General features: G+C 35.9%; 1 protein-coding gene and 1 pseudogene across 1 annotated transcript in view; both read left to right on the top strand.

Moving 5' to 3' along the window:
• The window catches only part of ANKRD12 (ankyrin repeat domain 12), a 207,261-nt gene that overhangs the window by 42,157 nt on the left and 140,324 nt on the right, over positions 1 to 24,780 (top strand). The window lies entirely within an intron of this gene.
• LOC118829012 lies at positions 4,962 to 6,314 on the top strand (annotated as a pseudogene).

Here is a 24,780-nt window from a genome sequence, read left to right as displayed (position 1 = left end):
AGTTAAATTCAAAACTAGGGAAAAGAGTAACAAAGAGGAGGAGGTAAGGCTTGAGGGTGAGGGAAAGAGATTTGGGGTATCAAGTTGCCTTAAAATATATTAAGCAAAAACAACTAAAGATAAAAGTCCTGTCTTTTCATTAGAAGAAAAGAAAAATCCTCAGGAAGAAGAACAAAATTGGAGGTAAACGTGTAACAAAATATAAATCTTACTCCCATAACTTTAAATGTAAATGGATTTAAACAGTCTGATAAAACAAAGAGCAATAGATTAAATCAGAATTAAATCAGAAAAAAAACCCCAACAATCTTTTTCTTAAATAACAGACACGCACCTAAAAAGCAAAGACATACAAAATAAGGGCAGCTAGGTGGTGCAGTAGATACAGTGCTGGGCCTGGAATCGGGAAGACTTGAGTTCAAATTGGGCCTCAGATACATACTAGCTGTGTGACCCTGGGCAAGTCACTTAACCTTGTTTACCTCAGTGTCCTCATCTGTAAAATGAGTTGCAGAAGGAAATGGTAAACCACTCTGGAAGGAAGTGGAAAACCACCCCAGTATATCTTTGCCAAGAAAACCCCAAATGGGGTCAGGAAGAGGTGAACATGACAGACAACTGAACAACAACAATAACAATATAAAATAAAAATGAGGAGCTGGAACAAAATTTACTATGCATCAGGTGAATTCAAAGAAGAAAAAATTGCAGTCAGGCTGTCAGACAAAATAAAAACAGAAATTCAAAACATAAAAAGAAATAAACAAGCAAACTAGTATGCTGAAAGGAACAAAAGACAAACTATATCATATTCTTCAAATACCTTAGCATATAAATTCATAAAGGAAAAATTAACCAAATTAGAAGAAAATGTAGTAAATAGTGCCAGGAAATTTCGTTGTCCCTCTCTCAGTCTTTGACAAATCTAAGAGAAATAAAAACAAAAGAGAAAATATGGAATAGAAAAAACTGCAGGAGAAATTAGAGCTGAAAGATTTATCTTGTCTTCTAGTGAGGTTTCCTAAAGGATTTATTTCTCAACACCACATGAAACTTAGCAAACAGAGACCTAACAAACAAAAGGTTTAGACCCAAATGAAGACTTAACAGTGAAATTCTGGAAGATGAGTGGATCAAAGAACAAATCATAGAATAACTAAGTGAAGGAAAATTGCAGTGATGAAACAACATATGAAAATATGTGGTATGCAGGTCTAAAGCAGTGTTTTAGGGAAAATTTTAATTCCTACAAACATACCTTAACAAAATAGAAAAAGAGAGGCTTTAAGGACTGAATATGCATTTTTAAAGATTAGATATCCAGCCAACAAACCTAAAACAAAAAATTAAAAATGATCAGAGGAGAGTGGAGCCGAGATGGCACAGTAGCCAGAAGCAGTGGGGCAAGCTTTGTCCCCAACAGTCCTCCAAACAGATCGAGAATACTCACCTAATTATGCTACAGAAATCCAAGAAAAATTCATGAGACATTTTTACAGCCCAAATCAGCAGAGGGAGATAAAGAGAGATATACAGACACTGAGAATGGGGATATGTTTTGGGAGTACCACACCTGGAGCATCCTAGCATCTAGGGAGATACTGTGTCCCAGGACAGACTGAGGTCTCAGACCCATACTGGAGCACATTGATGGGGACAGATGCCAACTGACAACTTTGTCACCCACTACCTAATTACCAGTTACAAATCCAGGGTGGATGGAGGAGGAGAACCTGTGCCCCAGAGCCTTAGGCCCTGGGCTATGTACTGAGAGAGGAGCAGATTCAGAAGCAAGCAGTAACAATATGGCTCAGCTTCCAGGAGCAGATGATCTCACTTTCAGCTTCTAGCCCAGTCTGAAACCTGCAGAGGGATAACCAGGGCAGGAATCCCAAACCAAAAGGGAACCTTCAGTTCTCTCACTCAGAACCAGCAGGGCTTCCCAAATGATTGATAGTGCTGAGTCTAGCAGGAGTCTACTATTGCTCAGGCCCAAACCTAGATCAAGAACTTGCAGAGTATAGACCAAAGGGAGAGAAATCATACTTTACCCTGGATTAGACTACTTTGGAAGCACTGAAAGCTTGCAAGTCCTCAATTGAGCTATCCTTGAGATCTTGGAATAACATAACACTTAAAACCATAAGATAGCAGAAGCAAGACCAATGTAGACTTTCCTGTCAGAAGTGCATAGAGTCCAGCCTTGACATTAAGTCCAAAATAAGAAAGTAGGCTAGAAGAAGGAGCAAACAAAAAAAGAATCCCACCATAAAAGGCTGTCATTGTGACAGGGATGCTCCATACACAAACCCAGAAGATGAGAATGACTCCAAAACATCTACAAGCAAAACCTCAACGAAAAAGACACCATGGACACAAGTTCAACTGGAATTTCAGAAGAGATGAAGCAATAAATTTTAAAAGAGATAAAGATGTTTTGTATAAATAAAAGAGTGCTAGAGGAAAAAATAAGGAAAGAAATGAGAGTTATTGAAGAAAGAATTATAAAAGAATTAACAGTTTGGCACAAGAGGTACACAAAACCTTGACCAAACAAGCCCCGCTGAAAATTAGAATGGAACAGATAGAAGCTAGTGATTCCTTTAGATATCAAGACACTAAAACAAAGACTGAAAAATAGAAGAAAATATCAAGTATCTCAGAGCAAAAATAACTAACCTGGAAAATAAATCAAGGAGAAAAAAGAAATTTAGTCACTGAACTACCTGAATGCCATGACCAAAATAAGAGCCTAAACACCATCTTAAAAAAAAAAAAATTTTTATCCCGGTCTCTTAAAACCAGGGGGCAAAGAAGAAATGGAAACAATCCCCTCAGTCACCTCCCAAAAGAAACTCCAAATTGAAACCTCCCGGGAACATTATAGCTGAAATCCAGAACTTCCAGATCAACAAATAAAATAAAACAAAATCCTACACACAGACAGAAAGAATTCAAGTACTGAGGAGCCACAATCAGGATCACACATAAATTACAATTAGCACCATAAGAGAGCAGAAAGCTTGGAATACAGTATTCCAGAAGGCAAAAGATATGTTTACTATCAAGAATAATTTACCCAGAAAAACTAAATATAATCTTGAAGGGGAAAATTGGACTTTTAATGAAATAGAGAATACCAAGCATTCTCAATGAAAATACCAGACATGTATAGATGGAGTTTAAACACAGGGGTTAAGAGAAACATAAAAGGTAAACATGAATGAACAACAATAAGGGATTAAACAAAAATAAACTGCCTACATTCTAAAATGGAGAGATGATTTACTGAACCCTATAGGTGTCATAGAGGGAGTCTAATTCGACAGAAGGCTTAGGAATGATTCTGTTATATCTTGATTTCAAGAAAAGAATGGAAAGAGGGAAAGGGGAGTACATGCTGAAGGTTGGGGAGGAGGGAAGGAACATTAAGGGAAATTATCTCACATAATCACGTTGAACAAGTCAGCATTTATATAGAAGAGGGGGGAGGCAGCAGGTGACATTTGAACCTTGCTCTCATCTGAACCAAAGGAGGAATGAATATAGAGTTGGGTGCAGAAATACATTTCACTTAACAGACAGATAGGAAAGGGGAGATGGGAGGATTAAAGAAGGGTAGAATAAGGGAGGGATTAGTTCTAAACAAAACAATTTATAGCTTTTTGAGGTGGTAAAGAATGAGAATTTTAGGGGGAGCCCATAAATTTGGAAGTGACTGAACAAGTTATGGTATAGGTGATGGAATACTGTTGTGTTGTAAGAAATAATTAAGCTGATGATTTCAGAGAAACCTGGAAAGACTTGTATAAACTGACACAGAGTGGAATGAACAGAACCAGAACAAGTTACACAATGATAATATAGTAAAGACATACATTTTTGAAAAAAAATTAGGAACTCTGGTTAGTGTAAATCACCAACTATAATTTCAGAGTATTAATGATAAAACATGCTACTCACCTGCTGATCAACAGGTGATGGACTCAGAGTACAGACTGAGACATATATTTATTTTTTTTATAGTTAATGTGGAAATTTGCTTGACTACACTTTTTTTTTTTTGGAGGAGGGAAAGCAGGGCAGTTGGAGTTAAGTGACTTGCCTGCAGTCACACAGCTAGTAAGTGTGTCAAGTGTCTGAGGTCAAGTTTGAACTCAGGTCCTCCTGACTCCGGGGCTGGTGCTCTACTCACTGTGCCACCTAGCTGCCCCTTGACTATACATTTTTGTAATGGGTTTTGTCTATATTTCATTTCTTAGTGGCAGGGAGTGGATGGTAGAAGAAAGAGAAGACAAAATTTTTGCAGATTAAAAAAATAGAAGTTTTGGGTTTTTTTAATTAGCAGAGGAAACAATAAATTGGAAACAAAAAACTACAGAAATAACATATGAAACTAGAATCTGGTTTTTTGAAAAGACTTTTAAAGTAAATCATTGCCAGTGTGATTAAAAATGGAATAGATGAGCAAGGTAAAATCACAACTTGACCAGAAGAAATAAAAGAATTATCAGAATCTATTATACACATTTATGTGCTAACAAAATTCAGAACACAAAAAATATTGACAAATAACTTCAAAATATAAAATATCAAAACTAACAAAAAAGGTCTTCAGTAATTTAATATCAGAAATATAGAGAACTACCAGAGCTAATTACCTCCTAGTCCTGATGAATTCAGAGTAGAACCTTATCAGACTTTTAAAAAACTATTAGTACCAAATTATTCTCAAAAGTTGAGCAAGAAAATTTAGATTCCTTTTATGAAGCAAATATAGTTCTAATACCTAAACCATTGAGGGATAAAACAGAAAAGGAAAACTGTTCATCAATGTCATTAATGAATATTGATTCAGAAATTTTGGAGTGTGTTACTTACCTCAACTCTTAGCTTGTTGAGGGCTGTAATGAGAACCTGGGTGTCCCTGCTCCTGCCGTCTTAGTCACCCATTAACCACCATGCATGAGTGTATCTCTATCCACGTTGGCCAAGCTGGTGTCCAGATTGGCACTGCCTGCTGGGAGTTGTACTGACTGGAGCATGGTATGCAGCGTGATGGGTAGATGCCAAGTGACAAGACCATTGGGAGAGGAGATGACTCCTTCAGCACCTTCTTCAGTGAAACAAGAGCTGGCCGATATGTCCCCAGAACAGTGTTTGTAGATCTGGAACCAACTGTCATCGATGAAGTTCATACTGTCACCTACCATCACCTCTTCCATCCTGAACAACTAAGTGATGACTGGCAAGGAAGATGCTGCCAATAATTATGCTCATGAGCACTACACCATTGGCAAGGACATCATTGACCTGGTTCTAGACAGGGTTCAGAAGCTGGCAGACCAGTGCACAGGTCTTCAAGCTCCTTGGTTTTTCACAGCTTTGGTGGTGGCACTGGCTCAGATTTCACCTCTCTGCTGATGGAACGTCTGTCTGTTGATTATGGCAAGAAGTCCAAGCTGGCATTCTCCATTTACCCAGCCCCTCAGGTTTCTGCAGCTATAGTGGAGCCCTACAACTCCATTCTGACCACTCACACCACCCTGGAGCAGTCTGATTGTGCCCTCCTGGTAGACAAGGAGGCCGTCTGTGATATCTGTTGCAGAAACCTTGACATTGAATGCACAACCTACACTAATCTGAATCACCTTATTAGCCAAATTGTGTCCTCCATCACTGCCTCTCTCTGATTTGATGGTGCCCTGAATGTTGACCTGACAGAATTCCAGACCAACCTGGTGCCCTATCTCTGTATCCATTTCCCTCTGGCCACATATGCCCCAGTCATCTCTACTGAGAAAGCCTACCTTGAGCAACTTTCTGTAGCAGAGATCACCAATGCTTGCTTTGACCCCGCCAACCAGATGATAAAATGTGACCCTCACCACAGTAAATACATGGCTTGCTGTCTGCTCTACCATGGTGATGTGGTTCCCAAAGATGTCAATACTGCTATTGCCACCATCAAGACAAAGCATAGCATCCAGTTTGTGGATTGGTGCCCAACTGGCTTCAAGGTTGGCATCAAGTACAGCCTTCCACTGTGGTTCCTGGTGGTGACCTGGCAAAGGTACAATGGACTGTGTGCATGTTAAGCAACAACACAGCCATCGCTGAGGCCCAGGCTTGCGTGGACCACAAATTTGATCTAGTATATGCCAAGCATGCCTTTGTTCCATTGGTATGTGGGGGAGGGCATGGAGGAAGGAGAGTTCTCTGAAGCATGGGAGGATATGGCTGCCCTGGAGAAAGATTATGAAGAGGTTGGTGTGGATCCTGTTGAAGGAGAAAATGAAGAGGAAGAGTACTAGTTACCCGTTTCATACGTCTCTGCAGCATGTCGCCTCCAAAACTCATCAGCTTAAACACACTTAGCTTATCTGTTACCTAGGCAACTGTTGAGAAGGTACCATGATGGTACTAAGGCAGCCTTGATAGTACAGCTAGCTATCTGGTTAGTTTGTCTGCCTATCAAAACTGTGATCATGTCTAAAGTTTCCATGTGTCTCTGTAAAAAAATTTTCCATCGTGTCTTTGAAATTAAAGCCTTTAAGGAAAAATGCAAAAAAAAAATTTAAATAAAGTTTTGTCCAAGAGACCACAGTGATTCATCCAAGAAATCATTCAATATGACCAAGTTGAATTTATACTAGGGTTGCAAGGATGGTTTAACATGAGGGGAAAAAATCAACATAATTAATCATATTAAAATAAAAACATCAAAAACCACATGATTATCTCAAGAGAAATAGGAATATCCTTTGACATGGTAGAATACTCATTTATGCTTAAAAAACAAATAATATACTATATATATGTGCTATATATATATATGTACTATAAAGTATAGACATAAAGGAATTTTTTTGGTATCAAATATATCTATCTAAAACCAAAAGCAATAATCATATGCAAAGGGCATATACTAGAAGCTTTCCTAATAAATGCAGGAGGAAACAAAGGACTCCCATTTTTTCCACTATTATTTAATACAGTTCTGGAAATTCTAACCATAGCAGTAAAACAGGTGAAAAAAAATTAAAGGTGGAAAGAAAGGTAAAGAGGAGTTAAAACTATTCCTTTTTGTTTTTATAACACGATGGTTTACTTAGAAAATCCTTAGAATCCTAGGGATTCAGCAAAGTTGCAGTTTTCAAAATATACCCTGCAAAATCAACAGCATTTTAATATAATAATAACAAAGAACAAATCCAAGAGATAATACTTGAAAGGGAAACCCTAGTCCACATAACTAAGTTGCAGAGATCATTCTACTAAAGAATGCGAACTACTGGTCAAAGGATATGGACAGGTTTCAGAAAAAGAAATGAAAGTTATCTATAATCATGAAAAAATGTTCTAAATCACTATTGATTAGAGAAATGCAAATTAAAACAACTCTGAGGTACCAACTCATACCTATCAGATTGGCTAACATAACAGAAAAGAAAAATGACAAATGTTGGAGGGAATGTAGGAGCAGGCTAGATAAGAGAATGTAGCTTTGGAGGAAATAGTACTTGAGCTCTGCCTTGAAAGCAAAGATGTGGGGAGTTCATATCATGCATGAGGGATAGCCTATGCAAGAGCTTGGAGGCAGGAAAATGATAGACAAGCTCGAAGAACAGCCAGCTGTCTGTTTTGGCCAGCAGGTGAATTGTGTAAAGGGAAATAATGTGAAGTAAGGCTGGAAATTTAGGGTCTCAAGTGCCAGGCAGAGGGATTTTTATTTCATCTTATCAAAAGACATTTATGTAGGTTTTCATTTTTGTTTATTAATTTATCTTCAACTCCATAGCAAATCCTAATTTATCTGAATCTGGTAATATTTTTGAATAGCCATTTGTATGCTGTTATTTTTTTTTAAACTCCATTGCCCAGACTTTACTAACCCATTTTTCCCCCAGGCACTTTACTCATATAGCTAATGTCATTTGGATCATTAAGATGAAAAGAGACAATACTCATGCTGTGGATTGTATTTTCAGATTTTATTAAGAAAGTTATCCTCTTTGCCCTATTCAAAAAAGAATGACCCAAGTTTAATAACTACTTTTAAATCACATGTTTCAGGGCATCTTGGCAATCTGTTTTGTTATACTAAATATGAGACGAATAGAATGCATAATTTATTGAGCAAGGTATCTTGCAACCTCCATGTCTTAACCAGTTCAGTTCAGGTATCCCCTCTACCACATGACTTTCTTCTAGAAAGCCAGAGAAGTTTTGCCTGTGTAAGGTTAAATGAATGATGATTAAACAGCTTATTGAAGAATAGCTATGGTTAATTTTTTTTTCTCTTTGTCAGTGACTTGTCACATAGCAGTCATAGAGCATTTTGATTGTTAATCAGAGGTAGGTAACAATCAAGTAGGTAACAATATATGTCACAGTATGAATAGAAAACTTCGGTTTTAAAGGATATTACATAAACTGGAAAATTAAAATGATTTAATAGTGAAGATAGGTAATTGAGAGACTTTATGATTTCTGCACGAGAAAAATATACACAAGAAAAAGCAATAAATTTGATGAGTGTCCTGTAATGTAAATTGTGTTAATCAGTCAATAAATATTCATTATGCATTTAGTATGTATCAAGCACTGTGCTAAGCAATGAGGATACAAAAAGGAACAAAAGACAGTCTCTGCCCTCATGGAGCTCCCCATCTAAAGGGGGAGATAACATGCAAACAAATATATGCAAAGCAAGCTATATACAAGACCAATAAGAAATAATTCACAGAGGGAGGGCACTAGAATTAAGAGGGTTTGGAGAAAGCTTCCAGTAAAAGAGGGGATTTTAGTTTGAACTTGAAGTTAGGGAGGTCTGTAAGTGTGGAGGATGGAGAGTGTTCCAGGCCTGGGCAACAGCCAGAGAAAATGCCAGGAGCAAAGAGATGAGACCAGTGTCCCTGAATCAAAGAGTTGTGTCAGAGAGTGAGATATAAGAAGACTTGAAAAGGTAGGAGGGTCTGGGTTATAAAGGACTTTGAATGCCAAACAGAGTATTTTGTATTTACTTCTGAAGGCAGTAGGGAGCCACTGTAGTTTATTGAATATGGGGGTGACATGGGTTGTATCTGAGCTTTGGGAAAATCACTTTAATGGCTGGATGAAGGATGGATTGGAGTGGGTTGACACTTGAGACTGGCACACTTGTCAGTAGGCTATTGTAGTAATCAAGGTGTGAGGTGATGAAGGCTTGCACTAGAGTAGTGGCAGTGTCAGAGGAGAAAAGGGAGCATATTTGAGAGATGTTGCAAAGGTAAAACCAACAGAACTTGGTGATAGACTGGATATAGGGGGGTGAAGAGAGAGTAAGGAGTCCAGGATAACTCCTCGATTGGGGGCCTGAGGAACTAGAAAGATGGTGTTGCCCTTTATGGTAATAGGGAAGGTAGGAAAAGGGGAATTTTTATGGGAGAAAATACTGAGTTCTATTTTGAACATACTAAATTTAAAATATCTACTGTACATCCAGTTTGAGATGTCTGAAATGGGAGATTGGAGGTCAGCAGAGAGTTTGAGGCAGGATAGGTAAATTTGAGAATCATCAGCATAGTGATGGTAATTAAATCCATGAGAGCTGATGAAATCACCAAGTGAAGTAAAGAATAAATATTTTTGGTTTTATCAAAGAGAAGAAAAAGAGACAAATTTTTTTAATTATGGAAAAGTAAAAAATGAATGCAACTAGTGGTTTTAATTGCGTGGTTCTTTTAAATGGAAGAAAAAAACAATTAGAAATAAACAAGTCATGACCCGTATTTCAAGAGGTTGTGGAAATATTTTTATATTTGTGTGTATAGAGATTTTGTAGAGTACTTTAAAATTAACTAAAATCAGGCTTAATAATTATCCAATGTGGCTCAATTTATCTAAGAAGTATTTAGAATGAAAAAAAGTAAATTAGAAATCTGCTATCCTTTAGCTCTTAGCAAATTATGAGAACCAACAAGTGACTTAGACTACATATACTATATACTACACACTGTATACATATGCATGTATATTATACTTGTGTGTCTCACTTCACTCAGTAAAGTTGAAGTGAATCCAAAGGAAATTTTCTCATTTTTACTGGTTTAAAATCTCCAGCTTTTTTTTTTATATTGAAGAACAACTTTGTTCTTTACCTCAGGTTTCAAGGTTTAGGTGGTCAGGGGCTGAATTGAGGCCATGTGAACTTTAAAGATAGGATATGGGGGATGATGATAAAGAAATCCTGCTGGCAAGCCATGGTTGAAAAAGAGTATTGGTCACTGACGTTTTGAGGTTAGCATGTTCTAACCACTTATTATTCTAGTTCAAAGTCTTTTGAAATGCCAACAACAGTCTTGCGTCTTCTAGTTAGAAAGGACATTGTCTCTGTGATTAGTGTATCAGTCAAGCATTTATTAAGCATCTACTAGGTACTGGTTAGCACTGGGGGTCTAAAGAAAAAAGAGAAACATTCTCTTCGCTTGAGGAGCTTACTTTCTAAAGGGGAAGATTACATGTACCTATATAAATGAGTACTTAGTAATTTCAAGGACAACACAAACAGCTTGGGGGGAATCAGGAAGGGCTGTGGCTGTTTTAAACCAGCATTTGCAATATCTTAAAGTAGTGCACTTGAGGCTGTATTTTCACAATGGAACTGGTAGGCTGCTGTGGATCCTTTGGGAATCCTTGGTTTAAAGTATCTCTGAAATTATAATTTATTTTCGTATATCATAGATCAGGCTTTAGCAAGAACTTCTAACATTTTAAATTGCTCTGCTCATCATTTTCCAAATATTTTAGAGCCAGAGTTTCCAGCCTTTTTTATTCCCGATATCCCTTGGATTTATAGTAAAGCTTTCTGTACCACCTATGCAGTATGAAAAGAAATAAACTCTGCAGTTTATCATGTATTTTCACAGAGGAATAGGGATAGGTACTGGGTGTGATTTCAGTGGTAATAAGGATTCTAACAATGCTGGTCAACACCTCTTCTGCAACTTAGAATCTTAGAGAGTTGCCTAAGAGCAGAGCTTGAACTCATGTCCTGATTCAAAAGCCAGCTCACTATCCGTTACATAGTACTGCCTCTCATGCATATTAAAATAAGAAATAAAGCAGAGAGACTAACTACAATAACGTAATGTTGGAATTGATCTTTTATAGTTCAAATAATCTCCCTTGATATTCTTGCCAGTTTTCTTAAAATAGGGCACATAAATGTTAACCTGTTCATACTTTCAGAGAGTATTATAACAAGGTTAAAATAAATTCATGAGGAGAAGTGACTGCAAATCACATTACTATAATATACTTTATTTTTAATTACATTTTATTTTTTTCTAATTATCAAGCATTTATTTCCTCCCTTTGACAAAAAGAAAAAACTTCAGATCAGTGTAACAAACATGCATAGTCAAGCAAAACAGAAAACCATTTTGATGATGTTCAAAAATATGCATCTCCTTCTGCATATGTATTTCCCCATCTCTCAGAAGGTGGCTAACGTTCTTAATGGTTTTCTGGTTATAATTGATCATTGCATTGATTATAGTTCTTAAGTCTTTCAAAATTGTTCATTTTTACAGTGTTATAGTATTAATTTTTTCTCCTGTCCTGTTCAATTCACTCTGTCTCAGGTCTCTGAAACTCTTTCCTCATTTCTTTTAGCATAATAATGTTTCATTAAATTCCTCTACCATAAGTTATTTAACCATTTCCCACTGATGGGTGGTGGTGGTGTTGTTGCTGCTGTTTCAGTTGTGTCAGTCATGTCTGACTCTTCATGTCCCCATTTTGGGTACTCTTGGCAAAGATACTGGAGTGGTTTGCAATTCCTTTCTCCAGCTGATTTTATAGGTGAGGAACTGAGGCAAACAGGGTTAAGTGACTTGCCCAGGGTCACAGCTAGTAAGTGTCTGAGGCCACTTTTGAACTCAGGAAGATGAGTCTTCGTGATTTCAGTCCCAGTACTTCATCCACTGGGTCACCTAACTGCCTATCCCATTGGCAAGTACTCTAACTGAAAACTAACAGTTTCTAGTTTTCTGCTACCACAAAGTTGCCTCAAATATTTTTTTTTACATGTAGATCCTTTGTCTCTTTCTTTGATCTCTTTGGGGTATAGACCTAGTAGTGATTGGTTTTGCTGTGTCAAAGGGTATGAATAGTCTTTAACTTTTGGAGTGTAGTTCCAAAATGCTTTGCAGAATTCACAGCTCCACCAATAATAGATCAATGTGTTTGTTTTCCCCTAGTCCCTCCAGCATTTGTCATTTTCTTTTTTTGCTATGTCAAGTTAACAGGCATTTACTTAGCTCATACTATGTGTCAAACAGTGGTCTAGGTGCTGGGAATACAAAAGAAAAAAAAACAGGCAAAATCAGTCAGCTCTCAAGGAGCTCGTGCTATAATTGAGGCAGCTAGGTGGCACAGTGGATAAAGTGCTGGGCTTAGAGTCTGGAAGACCTCAGTTCAAATCTGAGCTCAGATATTTTACTAGCTGTATGAACTGGGGCAATTCACTTAAATTCATTCTGCCTCAGTTTTCTCAAATGTAAAATGGGGATAATAATAGCACCCATTTCTCAGGGTTGTTGTGAGAATCAAGTGAGATATTTCTAAAGTATTTAGCATAGTACCTGGCACATAGTAGGCACCATATAAATGTCAGCCATTGTTACTGTTGTTAATATGATGAGGGAGACATCAATAAGATCCTGGCTCAGAATTTGAACTCTTTCTTTCTTACTGTTTGCAGTATTTTTTCTTTGATCTGGAAGTTTTGCATTTTGGCTGTGCCATTCCTAGAAATGTCCATTTTGGAGTCTCAGAAGGTAATCAGTAGATTCTTTTTAATTTCATTTTGACCTCTGCTTCATTCTAAGAGATCTGGACAGTTGTCTTTCATGATTTCTTAAAATATGATATCCGCGAAAAGGTAGTCCAGTGATTTTAAAATTATTTCTCTTTGGTGTGTTTTCCATATCTGTTGTTTTTCATATGAAATACCCTATATTTTCTTCCATTTTTTCAATCTTTTGACTTTATTTTATTATCTGTTTTTGTATAGAGTCATTAAATTCTATTTTCTGATTTTCAAGGAGTCTGTTGGAGAAGTTTTAGTACCTCTTGTTTTGTGTTTCACGTCCAACTCTTCATGACCCCATGTAGGGTTTTCTTTGCAAAGATACTGGAGTGGTTTACCCTTTCCTTCTCCAGCTTATTTTATAGATGAGGAGCTGAGGCAAACAGGGTTAAGTGACTTCTCTAGAATTACACAGCTAGGAAGTTTCTGAGGCCAGATTTGAACTCTTGAAGATGAGTCTACTTGGCTCCAGGCCCAGCACTCTATCCATTGCACCACTTAGCTGCCCATATAGCTCATTTCTTTTCCCCTTCTCTCCTCCATATCCCTCATTGTGTTTAGAATGTCATTTTTTTAAACTGACCTCATTTTTTTCTAAGAATTCTAATTGATCTTTGTGGACAAGCTGTTATTTTCTTTGAGGCTTTATTTGTAGAAGCTTTAGAATCATTCTTCTAGGTTTCTTACTTAGGCCTATTTGGACTTATAATAGCTCTTCATCTTTTTCTGTTTAGTCATTTTTCCAGTGCTTTGCTCTGGGCAACCCAAATTGAAGGACTGGTTGAGAGCTCTGGGGGCTCAGTCTGTGATCAAATTTCAGAATGCCTGTCATTTATATAAGTATTTCATTGGTCAGGTAGTTTTTGTTTTCTAAAATATTCCTTGATGCAAAATTATAATCTATTTCTCAATCTGCATTTGATAACGAACTTCCAGAATTAGTCTTGGCATAATACGTAGTAGCCAATATGGTACATCCTCTAGTTCTGTGTTGAAGTCACTATACGTATCTATTTTTATTATCAGATAGGTCTGGCCTGAGCAAAATTGTGAAGTACGTAGTTTGTCAATAGCACTTTTCTGCCTAATTTTTTGAGGCCCACCATCCTTTTTTTAATTATTGAGAACCTCATCTCCACCCATATTCCCCAATGTTTTCTTTGCTGTCCCATATCTGCTTTGGGACCCACCTTTGCATCCCTTCATATTCTGAAAAAGTAGTCCAATTTAACTTCTATATTCTGCACACATATGTTATCTGCCCTTTCTGTTTATACCCACTGCTGCTCTGTGCTAAGTGTCACGTGTTAGTGCCAATTTGTGCTTTTATATTAGCTCACTGATATAATACCCTAACCATGAATTATAATACCTTCATTCAGTTAAAAAAAGTGTCAGTTTCTAGATTCCTTTAAGGAATAACAGGTGAAAATTTAAGGGGTTTGGCAAGCAGATCAAGTTGATGTTTTTGGTCATGTGAACCTTTTTGGCCACTTTCCTAATTATATCATGTAGGTAATTTCTGTATAGGGCTGATCCTGCCATTACATATTTTAATGAAATATTTGATAACATTGAACAGCATAATTTTTTTTCTTTCCATAATCATAAAAAGGATTTTTAGGAGTTTTGTACTGATTTCAAATATAGCTTTAGATTTTCCTCACCACTGTTTTATTTGAAACCAGTTTAACCAAAAAAAAATTTTTTTTTTGCTTAACAAAATTTTGTTCATTTAGCCCGCTTAAACTTTAGGTACCATTGATTTCCTATTGCATTTAGCCTTTATAACATCCCTTCTCAGCATCTGACAGTAGTGTGCTTGGACTCTCGCTTGTCCTGGTATCACTTTTCCGTTGTTGAGATTTCTTGAATGAAATGTTCCCAGTACTGATAGCATCTGGATTTTTTGGGAAGAAGTCCAAGGATCTAAGAAATGGACAGCTTGGTGACATAATGCAGGGCTGCCAAAGTACGGCCCACAGTGTGATTTTATGCGGCTCACCTGTGGGTTTTAATTTTCACAAACGAAAAAGTAAAATAATAATTTGCATGGTATGCATATTAAATTTTTCAATTCCATCACTAATAAATAATCTCATTGATGCTAATTTTCTTTGGTGTTTTTAAAGCAGTATTACAGACAGAGCATATCACACAGAATTTTCAATCTATCTGTGGGATGCCTTCTGTCTGTACAACGCATCTTCCTGATTCCAAGCCCAGTGCTCTATCCACTGTACCACCTAGCTGCCCATGGAGCATTAATTAAAAAAATCCATCATCCAGGAAACCCTTCCTCTTGGCCTTTTCTCCCTCCTCCAAACCTTTCCTACCCTAGTCCTGCTCTTTTGGGGTAGCAGGTCAAAAAGAAAGATATAACCACTTGATACTGCTTGGGTGAGATAAGTCATCAACTCTCAATTTTCTGATGTGATGAAGGGACCACCAGTCGTTAACATCTGTTCTGCGTGTGTTCTTTAGATCCCTGTGCCTTACAATCTACCCTGTAGCTTTAATTTAGGACTGCTGAGCTTTTCCATCTCTCTTCAGCAGTTGAATTCTATTTCATGTGTTACCTCCTCCAATTAGAGCAAACTCCTTGAGAGCAGAGACTGTATTGATTTTTCTACTTGTACCCATTGCTTAACATGGTGCTTGGGCATATAGTAAACAATAAATAAATACTTTTTTCAACCATTTACTCTTCTCATAACTTTGCAGGCTTTAAGAAGATCATTGACAATTTCTTGGCAATCTTTTGCCTTTTAGTTTACCCAAAAGTGTTTGGTCATTTTAAAAATGATTTCCATGAAGTTCTATTCAGTTGTGTTTCAAAATTTTCGTTTTTCATCACTTCCCCTCTTTGAGGATCCTCAGATATCCCATTTTGATTTTAACCTCACTTACTCAGACATTTATTTTTCTAATTAAAAAAAAAACCTCCACCATTTCAATCCATCATATTGACAACAATTTTAACTAAACCAGTGTAATATGCAATTATGTAAAATTCACCAATTAATGTACAATTATGGTAAAAAAATTTCTGAGGACCAACCAGTGGTTAGCTCAGCATATTTTTCTTTCTTGAAATCTTTCCCTCGAGTTGGCTTTTTTTTTAAAGACACTGATATTTTTTCTGTCTTTGCTATCCTAATCACAAAACAGCAGCAGTATTTGATATATGGTAGTAAAAGCAATCTATTCTAAATGACTTTGTCATCTTAGTTCACTAAACAAAAAAGCTAAACTTTTTGATTCTATTTTAAAATAATAGATTCTTTTGCAAAAGAGCACAAAAATGTTCAGGACATGAATCTTCCCGTGAAAAGTATGAAAAGTATTCTTGGTATATCTGTGGAGATCTGAAAATGATTGCTCTTTTATTAGAGTATACCATAGGAAGAGAGCCTGATACGTGATGGACTAAACCTTACCATACCATGCTTATAGGTGGATCATTGTTTTTGTTTTTGTGGGACTAAAGTGCAGAACAAAAGGGTACATAAATAGAAAAGAATATAGAGGGGAATATATATGATCAAGTATCAATCAGTAGTATCAAGTATCAAGATACTTGATCAAGTATCAAGTCAGTAGTAAGCAATGAAGAAAAGCAACTTCTATAGTCATTCCAGAAGAAGATGTCTTGCTGGAGAAAGGGTGAGGGGGCAAAGGGAAGGATTGAAACAAGGGGGGAAAAGAAAGATATTTCAGTTCAGGAGTAGGAGGGGGATCTCATTGAAGGAGCTTCCTCTGGAGGTGGGAAGAAATATTCTGTAATGAGAGATGTGGACTTTATAGTGAATATTATTTGTAGGACTTTGGTGTTCAGAAAGGCTATTACCTCTGAGAATGTAATTCTTCCATGGATAGAGTCCCACCTGAGGAGAAGGGCAATTAGAGTTTCTGGAAGCAACTATTATCCAGAAAGGGGCAGGAGGGGATAGGAATGGACCCAGAGAAGAGATTTTATGGCAAATGAAAAGGAAAACAATCATGGGGAGGGAAGAGATCAGTAATTAACCAAACAATCAGAAACAAAAACGTTCTATTATCAAGTAATATTTCTATGTTCTCCCCAATATTTTTACGTAGTTCTAGAAGTGTTAGCAATAATAATAAAAATTTTAAAAGGCAATTAAAAGGCACAAAGGTAAACAAAGAAGAGATTTAAAATATACCTGTTTGTTAATGACCCTGATGGTTTACATAGAAAATCCTAGAGAACCAGTCAAGGTATTAATTGAGAATAATATACCTTTGTCAGAGTTGCAAGATACAAAGTAAATTCACAAAAATAAATAGCATTTCTTTGTAGTAGTAACAGAATATAAGAAGTAATACAAGGAGGGGGCAATTCCATTCCAAAAAACCCTGAAAAATGCATAAAGTATTTGGATATCAGTCTACCAAAACACACAAAATACTTACATAGATGCGGTTATAAAATATTAGAGAAACAAAGAACAGCTTAAATATCTGGAAGAATATTCAGTGTTAGTTGATGGGATTTGTTAATGTAATAAAAATAACAATGCTACCAGAGTTAATTTACACTTTTTAATGCTGTATCAATTTATCAAAGGGATACTTTACAGAAAATAATTAAATATTAATAGAAATCACTTACAGAAACAAAAGACCTAGAATATCAACAGAAATAACTAATAGAGGTAGGGATGAAGGAGGAATAGCACTTCTAGATATTAAACTGTATTATAAAGCAACAGACTTCAAAATAATTTGTTACTGGTTAAAAGCAGGTCAGTGGTAGAGAAAATGATGGAGAATAAGCTTAGTAACCAAGCATTCAATAAATTGGAAAATATAAATAGCTTAGGAAATCATCTCCTTTTGATAAAAATTGCTGTCAAAACTGGAAAACAGTGTGGTAGAAATTAAGCTTAGATTAACATCTTAAACCATATCCCATAATAAATTCACTTTTAAAAATGGAAGAGAAGCAGATCATATACCTTTTACAGCAGTGAGTAGTGCATGTATTCTTAACAAAGGAAGAAATAGAGGCAGTTACAAAAGTTAGAATCAATAACTTTGATTTAAGAAACTAAAAAACTTGATATTCTGTAAAATGAAAATTATTGTACCTACCTAGGATAAGAATGGCCAAATGAAAGAAAATTTTTTTTGTATCAGATTTTTTAGATAAGGGTTTGGTATTCAAGAAGTACAGACAACTAATCAATTATGCATACATACACACATACATGTATATATGTTAAGTATACGTAAAGACCAAAACCCATTCCTGATACATAATTGGCCAAAGATATAACCAATTTTTTCTCTAAAGAACTGAAAGCTATTAATATGAAAGAATGTTCCAAGTCACTAAGAATAAGAGCAACGCAAATCAGAACAACCCAGAGGTTTTACTTCACACCCAGAAAATTGGCAAGATGACAAGACATGGGGAAATAATGTTGGAGGAGCTGTGGGAAGATAGGCACAACATTACATTGTTAGTGGAGCTGCGCATCAGCACAACCTTTTTGGAAAGCAGTTGGGAATAATGTAGATGAATTGACTAAAATGCCTATATCCTTTGACCCAGAGATTTCAAGAGGCCATTAATAAGAAAAAAGTCTCCACATACACCAAAATATTTATAGCCACACTTTTTGCTGTAGTAAAGAAGTAGAAACAAAGTATAGAGGCCCATCAATTAGGAAACGGTTAAATAAATTGTGGTATATCAATGTGAGAGACTAAGCTGTAAGCAATAACAAATATGATGACTACAGAGAACACTGAAATAATCCAGTGTAGCATAATGTAACCAGAGCCAAGAAAACAATATTCACATTGACATCAATGTAAATGGAAGCATCAGCAACCACAAAATTTCAAAATCAAATGTTGCAAAATTACAAAGAAAAGTATGACCCAAAAGAAGAGGTGTGAGAAGACACTTTGACCCAACTTCTTTGCCACAGTTGGGGGGAGTCCATGGGTGGGGAACATTGCATACATTTGAAATGGATTTGATGTATTGATTGGTTTTGCTCATTTCTTTCCCCCTTCTTTTTCTTATTTTTTTTTCTTTTAAAATATTATTTGATGTATGGGGTGACTCTCTGGGAAGTGGTAAGGGAAGAGTACTGGGAGAAATTTTGGTGATGTGCAAAACAAAAGATCTTAATAAAATTTGTTTTAAAAAAGAAAAATATGGCAGTTCATTTCTGAATGATAAGGCCGTCTAAAGTTTGGCGCTGTGGTATATGAGGCTGAATTTAATGGACATGATGAAGATAAAAGTGGTTGGAATTTTCATTATTCCTGTTTATGAGTGCAAGGAACAGAGAAATAGCCACTTGTTCTTTTTCTATTGTGAATTCAGAAATAACAAATCACAGTCTCTTTCTGTGGTCTAATGATCTTAATACATGAAGACTAGAGAAGACTGTACAAGAATCTAAGAACTTCTATTACATAGTGTTTTCTTTTTTAAATACATGTTTAAACCCAACTAGTTTGTCACAAATTACTTTTTTGACCCCTTCTCTACATCACCTCCTTTCCTTCTATGCAGCTTTTAAACTGCTATATATATGTTCTTTTTCTGGTGCTTAATAAATATTTATAGACTATCACTCATTGTCCACCAACCCACCTTCCCGAAGCAGAAGTCTTCCCTTATAACAATTAGCCAAGCACTCCATCTCCTGACTGTGCTTTTGTCCTGGCTAAACCACATGCCTGGTATTGTCTTCCCCCTCACTTCAGACTTTTAGTTTCTCTGGCTTCCATCAAGACTTTCCTCACATCTCTCCTTCTGAGGGAAGCCTTTCCCACTCCCCTAACTCCACTGATAGTGTTTTCCTTATGAAATTACCTTCCATTTACACTGTATGTATCTTATATTTACATATTTATGTATACGTTATTTCCCCGAGTAGAATGTCAAGGCAAAGATGATTATTTTGCCTTTCTTTGTATTACCAGTGCTTAGCACAGTGCCTGGCACATAGTAAGCACTTAATAAATGCTTGTTGACTTACTGATTATGATTGGTTGTCACTTCAGAGTTCAAAGGCCTTTCAAGTTACTTTCTCCTCCCATTATTTTGATCATCAAATAAATTGTTATTTGGTTCTGCTCATTTCATTCTGCATCAGTTAGTACAAGACTTCTGACTGAATCGTTCTTTTTGAGATTTTTTATTTTTAGTTTACAACACTCAGTTCTACATAATTTTGAGTTCCAGATTTTCTCCCTGCCCCCCCCCCCAAGACAGCATGGAATCTGATATATCTTCTACATATAACTTAACATTGAACTTATTTACACAATAGTCATGTAAAGAGGAATTATGTGCGATGGAATGAAATCATGAGAAAGAAGAAACAGAATGGAAAAAAAACAAAGGAAAAAAAAGGCGAGCATAAAATGTGCCTCAATCTGCATTCCAACTCCATAGTTCTTTCTCTGGATGTAGATAGCACTCTCCATCATGAGTCCTTTGGAGTTGTCTTTGCACCTTGTATTGCTGAGAAGAGCCAAGTCTTTCAGGGTTAGTCATCACAGAATCCATGCATCTGTAGTTTTATGTAATGTTCTCCTGGTTCTGTTCTGCTCGCTCAGCATTATATCATGTAGGTTTTTCCAGGTTATGATGAAGTCCGTATCATCCCCATTTCTTATAGCACAGTAGTATTCCATTACCTTCATATACCACAACTTGTTCAGCCATTTCCCAATTGATGGGCATCCCCTTGATTTCCGACTGTTTGCTACTACAAAAGAACTGCTATAAATATTTTTGTACATATGGGTCCTTTTCCCACCTGTGTGATCTCTTTGTGATACAACCCTAGAAGGGGTATTGCTGGGTCAAAGGGCACGCACATTTTTATAGCCCTTTGGGCATAGTTCCAAATTGCTCTCCAGAGTGGCTGGATCAGTTCACAACTCCACCAGCAGTATAGCAATGTTCCAATTTTCCCACATCCTCTCCAACATTTATCATTTTCCTATTTTGTCATTTTAGCCAATGTGACAGGAGAGATGTGGTACTGAAGAGTTGTTTTGATTTGCATTTCTTTAATCAGTAGTGATTTCGAGCATTTTTTCATATGCCTGTAGATATCTTTAATTTCTTCTTCTGAAAACTGCCTGTTCATATCCTTTGACCATTTCTCAATTGGGGAATGACTTGTATTCATATAAATTTGGCTCAGTTCCCGGTATATTTTAGAAATGAGGCCTTTATCAGAGACACTAGTTGTGAAGATTTTCTCCCAATTTTCTGCTTCCCTCCTGATCTTTGTTCCATTGACTTTTTTTATACAAATACTTTTCAATTTAACATAATCAAAATTATCTATTTTGCATTTTGTAATGTTCTCTCTATCTCTTGTTGTATCATGAATTCTTTTCTTTTCCATAAATCTGATATTTAAACTATTCCTTGCTCTTCCAAATTCGTCATAGTATCAACCTTTATTCCTAAATCATGAACCCATTTTGACTTTATTTTGGTGTATGGTGTAAGACATTGGTCTATGCCCAGTTTCTGCCCTACCGTTTTCCAATTTTCCTAGCAGTTTTTGTGAAATAGTGAATTTTTGGCCCAGAAGCTGGATTCTTTGGGTTTATCAAAGAGTAGATTGCTATAGTCGTTGACTACTGCATCTTGTGTGTGTGTACCTATCCTATCCCACTGATCCACAACTGTTTATTAGCCAGTACCAGTTAGTTTTCATTATTGATACTTTATAGTACAGTTTAATAACTGGTATGGCTAGGCCACCTTCCCAGCATTTCTTTTCATTAATTCCCTAGATATTCTAGACCTCTTGTCCTTCCAGATAACTTTTGTTATTATTTTATTCAGCTCTGTAAAATAGTTTTTTGGTAGTTCGATTGGTATGGCACTGAATAGATAAATTAATTTAGGTAAAATTGTCATTTTTTGTTATATTAGCTCTGCCTAACCATGAGCAACTGATATTTTTCCATTTATTTAGGTCTGACTTTATTCACGTGAAAAGTGTTTCATAATTATGTTTATATAAGCCCTGGGTTTCTCTTGGCAGATAGACTCCCAAATATTTTATAGTGTCTATAATAACTTTGAATGGAATTTCTCTATCTCTTGCTGTTGGGCTTTGTTAGTAATGTATAGGAATGCTGAGGATTTATGTGGGTTTATTTTATATCCTGCAACTTTGCTAAAGTTATTTATTATTTCAAGTAGTTTTTTACTTGATTCTCTAGGATTCTCTAAGCAAATCATCATATCATCTGCAAAAAGTGATAATTTAGTTTCTTCTTTGCCTATTCTAATTCCTTCAATTTCTTTTTCTTCTCTTATTGCTACAGCTAACGTTTCTAATACCAAATTGAATAGTAGGGGTGATAATGGACATTCTTGTTTCACCCCGATCTTATTGGGAATGCATCTAGCTTATCCCCATTACAAATAATGCTTGTTGAAGGTTTTAGGTAGATGCTATTTATAATTTTAAGGAAGGCTCCATTTATTTGTATGCTTTCTAGTGTTTTTAAAAGGAATGGGTGTTGTATTTTGTCAAAGGCTTTTTCTGCATCTCTTGAGATGATCATATGGTTTCTGCTAGTTTTGTTGTTGATATGATCAATTATGCTGATAATTTTCCTAATATTGAACCAGCCTTGCATTCCTGGAGTAAATCCTACTTGGTTGTAGTGTATTATTCTGATGATAAGTTGCTGCAGTCTTTTTGCTAGTATTTTATTTAAAATTTTTGCATTAATATTCATTAGGGAAGTTGGTGTATAATTTTCTTTCTCTGTTTTGACTCTACCTGGTTTGGGTATTAGTACTATATTTGTGTCATAAAAAGAATTTGGTACAACTCCTTCTTCGCCTATTTTCCCAAATAGTCTATAAAGTATAGGAATTAATTGTTCTTTAAATGTTTGATAGAAGTCACATGTAAAACCATCTGGCCCTGGAGATTTATTCCTAGGGAGTTCAATTGCTCAATTTCTTTTTCTGAGATGGGGTTATTTTGAAATTTTACTTACTCTTCTGTTAAAGTGGGCAATTTATGTTTTTGTAGATATTCATCCATATCCCTAAGGTTGTCAAATTTATGGGCATACAATTGGGCAAAATAATTCCTAATTATTGTTTTGATTTCCTCTTCATTAGAGGTGAATTCACCCTTTTCATTTTTGATACTGGTAATTTGATTTTCTTCTTTTTTTTTTAACCAAATTGACCAAAGGTTTATCAATTTAATTGTTTTTTTCATAAAACCACCTCTTTGTTTTATTTATCAGTTCAATAGTTTTCTTGATTTCAGTTTTATTAATCTCTCCTTTGATTTTCAGTATCTCTAATTTGGTATTTAATTGGGGATTTTCAATTTCTTCTTTTTCTAGCTTTTTCAGTTGCATGACCAATTCAGTGATCTCCTTTTTCTCTATTTTATTCATGTGAGCATTTAGAGATATAAAACTTCCCCTAAGAACTGCTTTTGCTGTATTCCATGAGTTTTGGTATGTTGTCTCATTATTGTCATTCTCTTGAATGAAGTTACTAATTGTTTCCATGATTTGTTCTTTGGCCCACTCATTCTTTAGGATTAGATTATTTAGTTTCCAATTAATTTTTAGCTTATTTTTCCATGGTTCTCTATTGCAAATAATTTTTATTGCATCATGATCTAAAAAGGATGCTTTGACTACTTCTGCCTTTCTGCACTGGATTGTGAAGTTTTTATGCCCTAGTACATGGTCAATTTTTGAGTATGTGCCATGTACCACTGAGAAAAAAGTATATTCCTTTTTACCCCCATTCATTTTTTTCTGGAGGTCTATTCTATCTGCCTTTTCTAAAATTCTATTCACCTCCTTAACTTCTTTCTTGTTTATTTTGAGGTTAGATTTATCAAGTTTAGAGAGGGGGAGGTTGAGGTCTCCCATCATTATAGTTTGGCTGTCTATTTCTTCCTGTAACTCCCTTAACCTCTCCTCTAAGAATTTTCATGCCATACCACTTGGTGCATATATATTAAAGAATGATATTGCTTCATCGTTTATGGTGCGTTTTAGCAGGATGTAGTGTCCTTCCTTATCTCTTTTACTTAGATCTATGTTTACTTTTGCTATGTCTGATATTAGGATTGCTACCCCTGCTTTTTTTTTTACTTTAGCTGAAGTGCAATATATTTTACTTCAGCCTTTTACCTTTACCCTGAGTGTATCCCCCTGTTTCCAATGTGTTTCTTGTAAACAGCATATTGTAGGATTATGGTTTTTAATCCATTCTGCTATCTGCTTCTGTTTTTTGGGAGAGTTCATCCCATTCATGTTCACAGTTATAATTACTATCTGTGTCTTTTTCTTTATCATATTTCCCCATTTATGCTTTTGTTTCTCCCTTTCCCCTTCCACTCCTCAACAGAGTTTTGCTTTTGATTGCCGCCTTCCTCAGTTTACCCTCCCTCTTGATTCCCCTCCCTTATCTTACTGTTTTCCACTTGCTACTTCTTCCCTCCCTTCTGACCACCCCCTCCCTTTTTTTTCCCTTTTCTCCTCCTACTGCCTATAGGACAAGTTAGATTTCTATACTTATCAAGGTATGTTATTCCCTTCTTGAATCTCATCTAATGAGAGTAAAGCTCAAATACTGCTCTTCTCCCTCCCTTCTTTCCTTCTAGTATAGTTTGTTTTTGTGCATCTTCATTTGATGTAATTTATCCATTTCTACTACCGCCTTACCTCTTCTCCCAGAACCCTCCCTTTACATCTCTTAATTGTGCTTTTTTATCCTTATATCAGTTATTTTATATAGACATCCACAGTCTATGTATATCCCTTTCAATTGTCATAATAGTTGTACTATTCTCAAGATTAACATATACATGTGTGTGTGTGTGTGTGTGTGTGTATATATATAAAAACAT

The sequence above is a fragment of the Trichosurus vulpecula genome, chromosome 1 (genome assembly GCF_011100635.1).
Source record: "Trichosurus vulpecula isolate mTriVul1 chromosome 1, mTriVul1.pri, whole genome shotgun sequence".
Lineage (NCBI taxonomy): Eukaryota > Metazoa > Chordata > Mammalia > Diprotodontia > Phalangeridae > Trichosurus > Trichosurus vulpecula.
The sequence above is the reverse complement of the archived record's forward strand: the minus strand, read 5'-3'. Positions and strand labels throughout refer to the sequence as shown.